The following is a 10000-nucleotide window of genomic DNA, read 5'->3' on the forward strand; positions in this document are numbered from 1 at the left end:
GGGTGATACCTTTGTGCATATGTTTGCCCACACTAAGAGGACCCTGTCATATCCTGTTGTGTAATCCAGGATTGTGGTAGTGCCGCTAACAGGCTGGTTTTCAATTCAGCATAGAATATGTCCAAGTTCACAAACTGCTCTTTGTCACTCTTACACTCTTCATTGGTGTTCATTTGATGGTTGTAGCACTTTTGGTTCAGCTAAGAACCCTTTTCTTAACAAGAACCATTTTTTTGGCTGTACAGTTCTTCTGAGAGTACGGTACTTTAGATCAGCGTATCAGGTCATCTGTTATAGAGTGATGCCTTCCTGGATTCTTTTGAACTTTAAACATTTAACAATGACATCATAAGAACTATAAAGGTTCTCCAACAGTCTCTAGAACACTTTAGAACCTAGCAATTTCAAAATGTTCCCAGAACATTAATGGGTGGTTCCCGTTTGTTTGTTTGAACCAATTCCTAACTGGTTTTATTTTTATAACCATAAACTAACATTCCCAGAACGTTGCAGGGAGGTTTTTGTGTTACAACCTTATAAAAACGTTTACAGAATGTTCTCAAATGGCTATTTATAGGTTGTTTTATTTTTTAAACCATAAACTAACATTTCCAGAACATTGCAGGGAGGGGTTTTGTTTGACAACCTAATAAAAACGTATACAGAACGTTCCCTAATGGTTATTTTTATAACCATAAGCTAACATTCCCAAATACATTGCAGGGAGATTTTCATGTGACAACCTAATAAAAATGTTTACAGAATGTTCTCTAATGGTTATTTTTAGAATTAATTTTTATAACCATAAACTAACATTCCCAGAACAATATAGGGAGGTTTTTGTGTGACAACCTTATAAAAATTTATTCTGAATGTTCTCAAATGTTTTTATTTTTTTTATTGTTTATTCACATTTTTCATTATCATATAATTGACTATTTATCATGAACATTGCAGAGAGGTTGTTGTTAGACAACAATTGTTAATGCAGCATTTAATTTATAAACGTAAACATAGAGTTTAATTGTCCATCAACATATGTCTATTCAGTAGGGCTGGACGATATGGCTACAAAAATGATATCTTGATATTTTTCAGCTTATTGACATATCGATATACTCTCGATAATTATATATTTGCTCTTAAATAGAATTAAAAGTTTTTTATTTTAAATTAAAAAAAGCATAATTTCAACTAAACTAGTTCAGTCATTTCAACCATTGAAGTCAAGTAGATTCAAAATGTTTAATGCATGAAATAAAAAAGAATAAAAGCACGTTTTTCACAAAATGAACACAAGAACGTTATTTAATCATTTGTATTGAGATGCAACCGTACTTAATAAAAAGCAATATATATATCTACATATATTTGTAATAAAAAAAAAAAGTTTACTCACATTTTGGAGCCCAACTAACTTTTATTAAAATGCAATATAATACTGAAATATTATTAAAATAATTGTTATGAGGATTGCATTTGTTTTGTACCAAAAAACCGTTGTGAACTTGTTTTGCTATATTTATGAGGGCCACATTTTCCAAAAAGTCCTCACAAATATAGTTAAACCTTTTAAAACTGACTTTTTTTTCTCTGTCACATGCGCACACACACACACACGTACATACAAACATGCACACACACGCACTACTCAGTGGGTTTGATTATGTAGTTTTGGTGTTGTGTTTGATCTTTACAACATAAAGCTTGATTCTGTAAAATTATGAATGGGTCATGAGTCATGGATAGGATGTGGATACATGGGGCAGAGGACTCATGGACTGGCCAGACGGCGCAGGTCTGAGGGCCGTAATCCAGCCAGATTATGAAGAGCGCTGCCCCACGTGACTTTGTGACAGTCAGATGCACGTATACACACACACACACACACACACACACACACACACACTGGCACACTTTCATTGTGCCATCCTCTGTGGAATTCGGGTGATACCTTTGTGCATATGTTTGCCCACACTAAGAGGACCCTGTCATATCCTGTTGTGTAATCCAGGATTGTGGTAGTGCCGCTAACAGGCTGGTTTTCAATTCAGCATAGAATATGTCCAAGTTCACAAACTGCTCTTTGTCACTCTTACACTCTTCATTGGTGTTCATTTGATGGTTGTAGCACTTTTGGTTCAGCTAAGAACCCTTTTCTTAACAAGAACCATTTTTTTGGCTGTACAGTTCTTCTGAGAGTACGGTACTTTAGATCAGCGTATCAGGTCATCTGTTATAGAGTGATGCCTTCCTGGATTCTTTTGAACTTTTAACATTTAACAATGACATCATAAGAACTATAAAGGTTCTCCAACAGTCTCTAGAACACTTTAGAACCTAGCAATTTCAAAATGTTCCCACAATGCAACAGTACTTAATAGTGTGTTTTTAGATTCGATGATGCTTTGTCTTTTACAACTGGTAATTAGAAACATTTTTAGTACATTTTTACAGCCATTTTTCTCTGTGACGTACACCTATTGAAAACTTTAGGCGTTGGCCTAATTCAATCACCACATAACAGAGTGTTTCTCTCTCTCTCTCTCTCTCTCTCTCTCTCTCTCTATCTCTATCTCTCTGACTCTCTTTAAAACATGTTGTTAAGTCAATGGGATATGTACCTCTACCCAGACATGTCTCATTAATACATGCATGTTTGTGATGGCATTTGCTGGTACATCCTTGTTAAGACCCCACAGAACAAATATGCAATGTTGTCGTCTCCAGAGCAGGATCCATTTACAGAGCACGTTTAAGTGTTTTGTTCTTTTTTTAGGAGCAGATCTCTGAGTTTGAGCCACTTTAAATGTGGTTGTAAAGTGTCATGGGAGCTGTAGCAATGGGTCAAGCTGAAACGAAACCCTGTGCTCCTGGACTATGTGTGGTGTTAGAGATCTCATTGTAGGAAAGTAGGCCGTCTTTGGATTCTATCTTCCAGAATGGAGTTCGCTGCTTTTCCTGCATAGCTGTCACTGTCAGTTTGGGAAAACGTCCCCACGCACGATCACCGGATCTTCGGTCATTAATTTTGCATCTTCTGCCATTAAGAAATGGTCAGGAAAGTATGATGGGCCACCAAGAAGTACCTTGAGGGCACACAAGGAAAAATGTCAATGTTCGGCTGAACTTTAAAAAGAAAATAGATAGATAGACATTGAGAGATAGAGATAGTTATGTACTGTCCACTGACCATGTCTTCAGCGATAGAAGAACAATTGTGTTTTGTGGTAATCAACATTATGCCACAGATGCTGTTGCTTAACTTGCATTGAGCCCAAAATATTCCTTTAAAAAGGAAAGAGAGAGAGAAAGAGAGAGGTTGCTTTGTGCTTGAGGGTTTGTAAACCACACCAGTGAACGGATCAATTCTGCCAATTAAAGTTCATCCGAAGTGGTAGTGCAATTTTCGACCCACCGCTGAATACAGCTTCCCTTAAAAATCAAACCAAATTTAATTCACATAAAAATGGATTTCCTATTTATAAATGTAGCATGTCATTTTTTTGGGATAAAACAAAATTAGGTGGAACTTTTTCTCTTTTCAGTGTTCGAGTTTGCTTCAGTTCAATCACATCAGCCCTGATCGTGTAAACTTTAACATATTTTAAAGAAATATTAGTGGTGCATGCTAAACTCACTATGTTATGCTAGGGTGTCGCAACCTAGTCTCATAGAATAATATTGCTATACCTATATTAATGCAAAATGACACTAGAGGCGCTACAACAACAATGACTTTAATTCACTTTATTCCCGAGTAAAACAGCAGATTATCAGTTCATAAACGCTTATTTTTCGCTCTGTTTCACACACAGTGCTACAGTATCTTATGACACTGTATGACTTTTACTATAGCGCAGGACTCATTTTAATGTTTGCATTACAAAACTACATTCGAGTGTGATTAAACTGTGCGGTAGCTCGACTGATAGAGCGTTGCACTGGTGATGTAAAGGAGCGGATACGAATCCTGAAGAGCACGCTAGTTGGCTCGTGAGCCCAAAGTGTCATAGGAGTGCCAAAAAATTGCGTACTTGTGTTTTTCATCTTACTATTGCTTTCTCTGACACTATCGGTTAGGTTTAGCTTTAAGGTTTAGGGTAGGGAGGTCTGTTTTGTTGATTTAAAACTCGATCGAGCATTAACCATAAACACCTCACAGTGGACATTTGACCTTGGAACTGTCACGATACTTAATGAACTGTGTAATAATGTTTTGCAAGTCATTTTCTTGAGATCAAGCTGTGCTTTGATTGATGCAGTTGATAAGGTGGATCATTGTGCATGCTTTGGCTTTGCTATAGGCTGTTGATAGGTAAATGCTATGATGTTCTGGGAGGTTGCATGAAATAAAAGCTCAACCCTAAGTCTCTTTATTAGTCTCTATGTATTTTGGGTCTTGGGTCACTCCTTCTGTGAGTCAATGAGATTTTTATCTTCCAACAGGCAAATAAAATAAGGCTTTAAAGCACATCTTCAAGTGTTGAAGCATCTATTAATTTAGTATGAACTATTTAAAGATGCCATAATTTCAGTATGAAAATTAGTCGTGTTGTTTTGTCTGTAAAAAGGTATTTTTCATTAGTCACTATTTTAGTATCTCGATCCATGTGATGCATTTAGCCTGTCCAATTATGTGTATTAAAGTGAGGATCAGGATGATGATGATCATGCCACTATGTGCCCCCCCCCATTTCCTTTTTCCTGCTGAAAAGCGGAGCAGCTGGAATGTGCAGAGGACAGATGGAAGTATCCATCTCGATTATCTTCAGCTAAAAATATCCGCTCAAAAATTAAATGACCATTGGGACTGCTAGAACAGTGCGAGAGAGAGAGAGAGAGAGTGAGAGAGAGAGAGAGAGAGAGAGAGAGAGAGAGAGAGGATAGGTCGACTGCTACCCTTTGGTTTAGGAAAGAGCAATGAATAAATCATATTTTTGAGAGAGCTGGAGAGTCGCCTTCAAGAGACGTGAGGTCAGCAGTGGTCTGATGTTCAGATCTTACTTGAGTGCTGCTGTAAAACTCATCTGGCTGGATCAGTGGTTCTCAACTGGTGGGCCGTGACTCGTGACCCAGAAATGGGTCGCAGGTCTGTTTGGATAGGGTCACGAAGAGCAGGGAAAAAACAATGCTCAACCCTTTAATGCATGGCAATTTCACCAAACACACTTACATATATAGTCTTTAGAGACCCTGGCATGTATATCTATCAAAAATGGATCTACAAAATGTCCAGATACATTTACATTTACATTTATGCATTTGGCAGACGCTTTTATCCAATGTGACTTACAGTGCTCTTATTACAGGGACAATCCCCCCGGAGCAACCTGGAGTTAAGTGCCTTGCTCAAGGACACAATGGTGGTGACTGTGGGGATCGAACCAGCAACCTTCTGATTACCAGTTATGTGCTTTAGCCCACTACGCCACCACCACCACTCCAGATAGTGTCAAATTTTAAGACAATTAGAAAATAATCAAATAAAAATACGTTGATGTTTTATTGTTCATATATCAAAGAGAAAATGCAAGAAATCAGGACAAATTTAGAACAGGATTCATTACTTCCACACTCAGATTTTCGGAGCCGTTTTGACCGTCAGACACATTTTAAGCTGCACATAAGATACACATACTAAAGTATTTTCTCAGGCACTTATTGAGTCTAAATAGATGCACAACTTTCATCATTTCAGTATTACACCAAAGTGACAATAGTCATATCATACTGTTCATGTGTTACACTTGCTATAGTTTACTTCCATGTTGCTTCTTCAAGTATCAATGTCAGAGGTAATCAAGTCAATCACTGAAACGTGTACGTCATGCCAGGGGCTCCCCAGCCTGAGAGAACGAGGGAGGAATGTGGCAGGGCGGAGGGCGGGGCCGGGTTGTGATTATACACACCCGGTCCCTTATCAGGCTAATCAAGCCTCCGAGAGGGATAATAGCCGACTGCGAAGGATTGTGCGAGAGAGAGAGATCGTTACGGGCATGTCCGTCATGTGTGTGTTTGTGTATTTTGTTTAAGTTTCTCATTAAACTATTATTTATAGTGTCAAGCCGGTTCTCGCCTCCTCCTTGCCCATCTAAAACCCTTTTACAATCAATAAATAATTGCATCTCATAGAGACGAGTTTCACAATTTATTAGCTCTCTCTAAAGTACAGATTAACTCGAATTTAACTCTCTTTAGAGTAGAGCTTCACTCACAAATAGCTCTCACTGGAGAAGATCTCCTCTGTAAAACACTGTCCAATCTGTATCGAAACGTGTTTGATGTCGAATGTTCTTTCAGGAACGGGGAAGATCAGAGATCTCGCTGTGCTGTTCAAAGCAGGAGATATTCCGTCTAGAGGAAGAAACGACTTGTATTCTCTTTCTTCTCTCTTTCTTTGTTCTTTTGTCGCTCTTAAGGGCTCTCCAGGTGTACAGCACACAAAGCCTGCACTTAAATGTGATATTGAGTTAAGCTGGAGTCTAAGTTCGCTCTTATAAAGCATTTCGGGGTTTGTATTTTTTTGCTGATGTACACAGGATAGATTGGACAAGGGAAGCAGGGTTTGTTCTCAAGGACACACGTTTAAGATGTTGTTTTAATACATTGCTTTGCATGACATCTGTTGGTAACATCACTCAGCTTATGAAATTCAAACAAAATGTTACATTGCTGTAAATACTGAGGATTAAGCACGTTTGACAATGGAGCTTAATTTAAATTCGAAACATTGACAGAAGAAGAAAAAAGCAACAGGAAGAAGTAGTGACTATATTTAGATCCTTCTATTCCATTATTCTACAAAAGATTCTGTAAAATGACTGATACATTGCTCAAATGAAAAATATATACAGTGTTTCAGATATTGTTTGGGGAGGAGGTGACATGAGTGCAACAGTGATTGTCGGTGTGATTGCAATACTGATATAAATCAATAGGTCAGTGTTGTGTGTGTGTGTGTGTGTGTGTGTGCTGGCTTTAGTAATAGTGTGTGCTGTAATACTGGTAGTGCAGTCATTCAAAAGAAATCCCTCTTTTCTCATTTTATCTGTCACACCTATCATTAACCCTCTGGGGTCTGAGAGTGTTTTGGGCCCTGGAGAAGTTTTGACATGCCTTGACATTTGTGCTTTTTTTCAGTTGCTTAAAAACACATTAATGGCTAAAGTCTGATAACACTGTATTCAACACAAAATGGGCTACAATAATATGTGAGTACATGTTTGTATTTTTGAGAAAATAACATTTATACATGGTTTTTGAAAAAACTAAAATGTTAAGTCACTGAAATAAGGCCATATAACACATACTAAACATTTGTCCACAAGACCTTTGAGAACTGGATCTTGTAGCCTAGAGTTTGTGCTACACAATGATGTGAAAAGTATCCTGATCACTCATTCATACAAAACAATATAGTCCTTTAACCTTTGTAAGACACGTTTAGTGTTGAAAGCACCGCACTTTTTTACATTTTGTTTTTTGCGCTTGTTTACAATAGAACTCCCATTTTACATGTTATGATTTAGCTTTACAAATACATATAATGCATGTTCGACATGCTTTACATTTTCCACATTTTAATTTCCATTCACAGTCAACATTTTTGATTTAATTTATTTTGATTGGTATTTCTTTATATTGCACTCAGATAAAGTTTTTGCAGAATTAAGTTCGGAAAACCGTCTTTTCATATCAGTGTTTTCATGCTTATGAGTGATATGCTGATGTTTTATGTTTTAATTTGGTCAATAGTAGAGGTCGACTAATAATGGATTATGCTGATACGAATAACTAAGCTGGTAGATAAGTCTAAGCAGGACCGATTAATAGGCAGATAGTTCTTAAAACAGATTTTTTTTATTTCTTACAGTGATGTCTGTGCCAGACATAGAGGATACAAGAGTCCAAAAAAGTTTATTGTGCAACCAAAATCCCAATAATAATCAGGAAAAAGTATGATTTGGTGCATAACTAAAAACAAACCCAAAACACACCAGGGACTCTTTCTAGTCCACGGAGGAACACAAAAACAAAAATAAATCCATCTGCAACTATTGGTGTTGATTTTTGCTGATAATCGATTGTTCAAAAATCAACTATCGGCTCCAAATAATTGGAGTAACCAATATATTAGTGAACCTCTAGTCAATAATTGTCTGATAAATATTGGTGATACATTAATGCATCCTTATTATGGACACACAAATTAATAATGATATTTATAATGCAGTCATTGGGTAGTCATCATGGTAGGGATAGATATTTTTTTAGATATTAAACAGGACATCCCTGACTGCCTTGTCATTCTGCAGCAAGCTAAAGGGTTTTGTTTATTTAACATTTATTCGTGTGTTTAATTCCAGATCATACTGCTGGTGGGCAGAGAAAGTCGTGATTAGATTCAACAACCCTCTAGTGATGATGCTGCATTCAAGTTGTAGACCTCCTCCTACTTAAGCCTTCTGAAATCGAAATTACGACATGAAGCGCATTCAAGTAATTATGGTGGCCATTTTGAAGTTTACTTATCTCTTCGTCACTTTCTGTCAAAAACAGGAAAAGCTTTCTATTAGCAGGAGTACAACAAAACAGAGCGCAAAAACGTGTTTGAAAATCAGTCAATCTTTTATCCAAAGCGACTTACAGAGCCCTTATTACAGGGACAATCCCCCCCCCGGAGCAACCTGGAGTTAAGTGCCTTACTCAAGGACACAATGGTGGTGGCTGAGGGGATCAAACCAGCGACCTTCTGATTACCAGTTTACCAGTTATGTGGTTTAGACCACTACACCACCACCACTCCACAAACTACAATGAAATCAAGTTTTCATATAGATCCAAATATTTAATCTTTCTCTTCAGGATCACGAGTTTAACCAAAGCATATACCATCGATTGACAACTTTTACAGTTCACGTCCAGAACCAGACTGGTGCGCTCTTGAGTATTTTAGTGTTCTTCAGAAATGTAAATTCATCCCACTAGCCTGGAAATAAAGTACCAATTAAATCGTTATGGTGACGTTATATGTGTTCATCTCGTAAATGCAATCATTCCGACATGACCTGAGAGCAGAATGCAACATTTCCCAACTTCCCAAACCAGTTTTCAAGAGAACAACTTGCTGGTTACCAGCATGAATCAGGTTCTTCACTTGTGCTCTAAAAACATGCAGCCCATAATCTCAGCAAACAGCGAACATACGACAACTTTTGTGCAAAGAGTCATTTCTTGCCCCTCTTCTCTTCCTTTAGAATTTATACCTCTCTCTCTCTCTCTCTCTCTCTCTCTCTCTCTCTCTCTCTATCATGAGTAATCAATATCTGGCCACAGAGAGCACTTGCTGTGGGCAGTTAACATGAAAACTGTGTTACAGCCTAATCAATAGCTGTTACTGATTTAATTGAAATAGATCATTAGCTCAGGTGGACGTGCGTTTGCTCTTTGTGTTGTTGTGGTTCTAGACAAGAATGTTCATTTGGTCTGGAGTCATGTTTACTTTAAGGAAAGTGTAATTGCTCAGATGTTGCTCGTGATTTTTGTATATTAAATTGGCCGTTTATACGACAATGTTTTGAACTAAAAACGGAAAAACTTTTATGCATTTTGTCTGTTCGTTTACACGACAACGGCGTTTTGGGGCCTGAAAATGCCAACTTTTGAAAACGTTTTCAGAGTGTAAGTATTTGAAAATGATGGCGTTGTCGTCTCGTTATACGAATTTGTGAAAACGATGATGTCACGCGCACGCGTAATATGTGTTCAGTCTATAGGCAAGCGTGCAAGTACTTCAAAACAACGCGTGAGACATTCAAAGCTACAGTGGCGGACTACAGGACTGTGTTTGTGCTGCTCAAGGTTTTCAGTTTATTGACGCTTCTCAAGCAAGTAATTGTAGTATAAAGCAACCTCATTGTCTGTCCAGACAAAACTGCTTGATGCTTTCGCCATCTTTTGTTTGTATTTACCGCTCTGTGGAAGAATGCTTATGTGC

The 10000-nt window shown here is 37.6% G+C and overlaps 1 protein-coding gene across 1 annotated transcript in view; it reads left to right on the forward strand.

Annotated features, from left to right (window-relative positions):
• igsf11 (immunoglobulin superfamily member 11) overlaps positions 1 to 10000 on the forward strand; it is a 155045-nt gene that overhangs the window by 1221 nt on the left and 143824 nt on the right. The gene's annotated exons all lie outside the window — the stretch shown is intronic.

This window comes from Xyrauchen texanus, chromosome 36 (assembly GCF_025860055.1).
Source record: "Xyrauchen texanus isolate HMW12.3.18 chromosome 36, RBS_HiC_50CHRs, whole genome shotgun sequence".
Lineage (NCBI taxonomy): Eukaryota > Metazoa > Chordata > Actinopteri > Cypriniformes > Catostomidae > Xyrauchen > Xyrauchen texanus.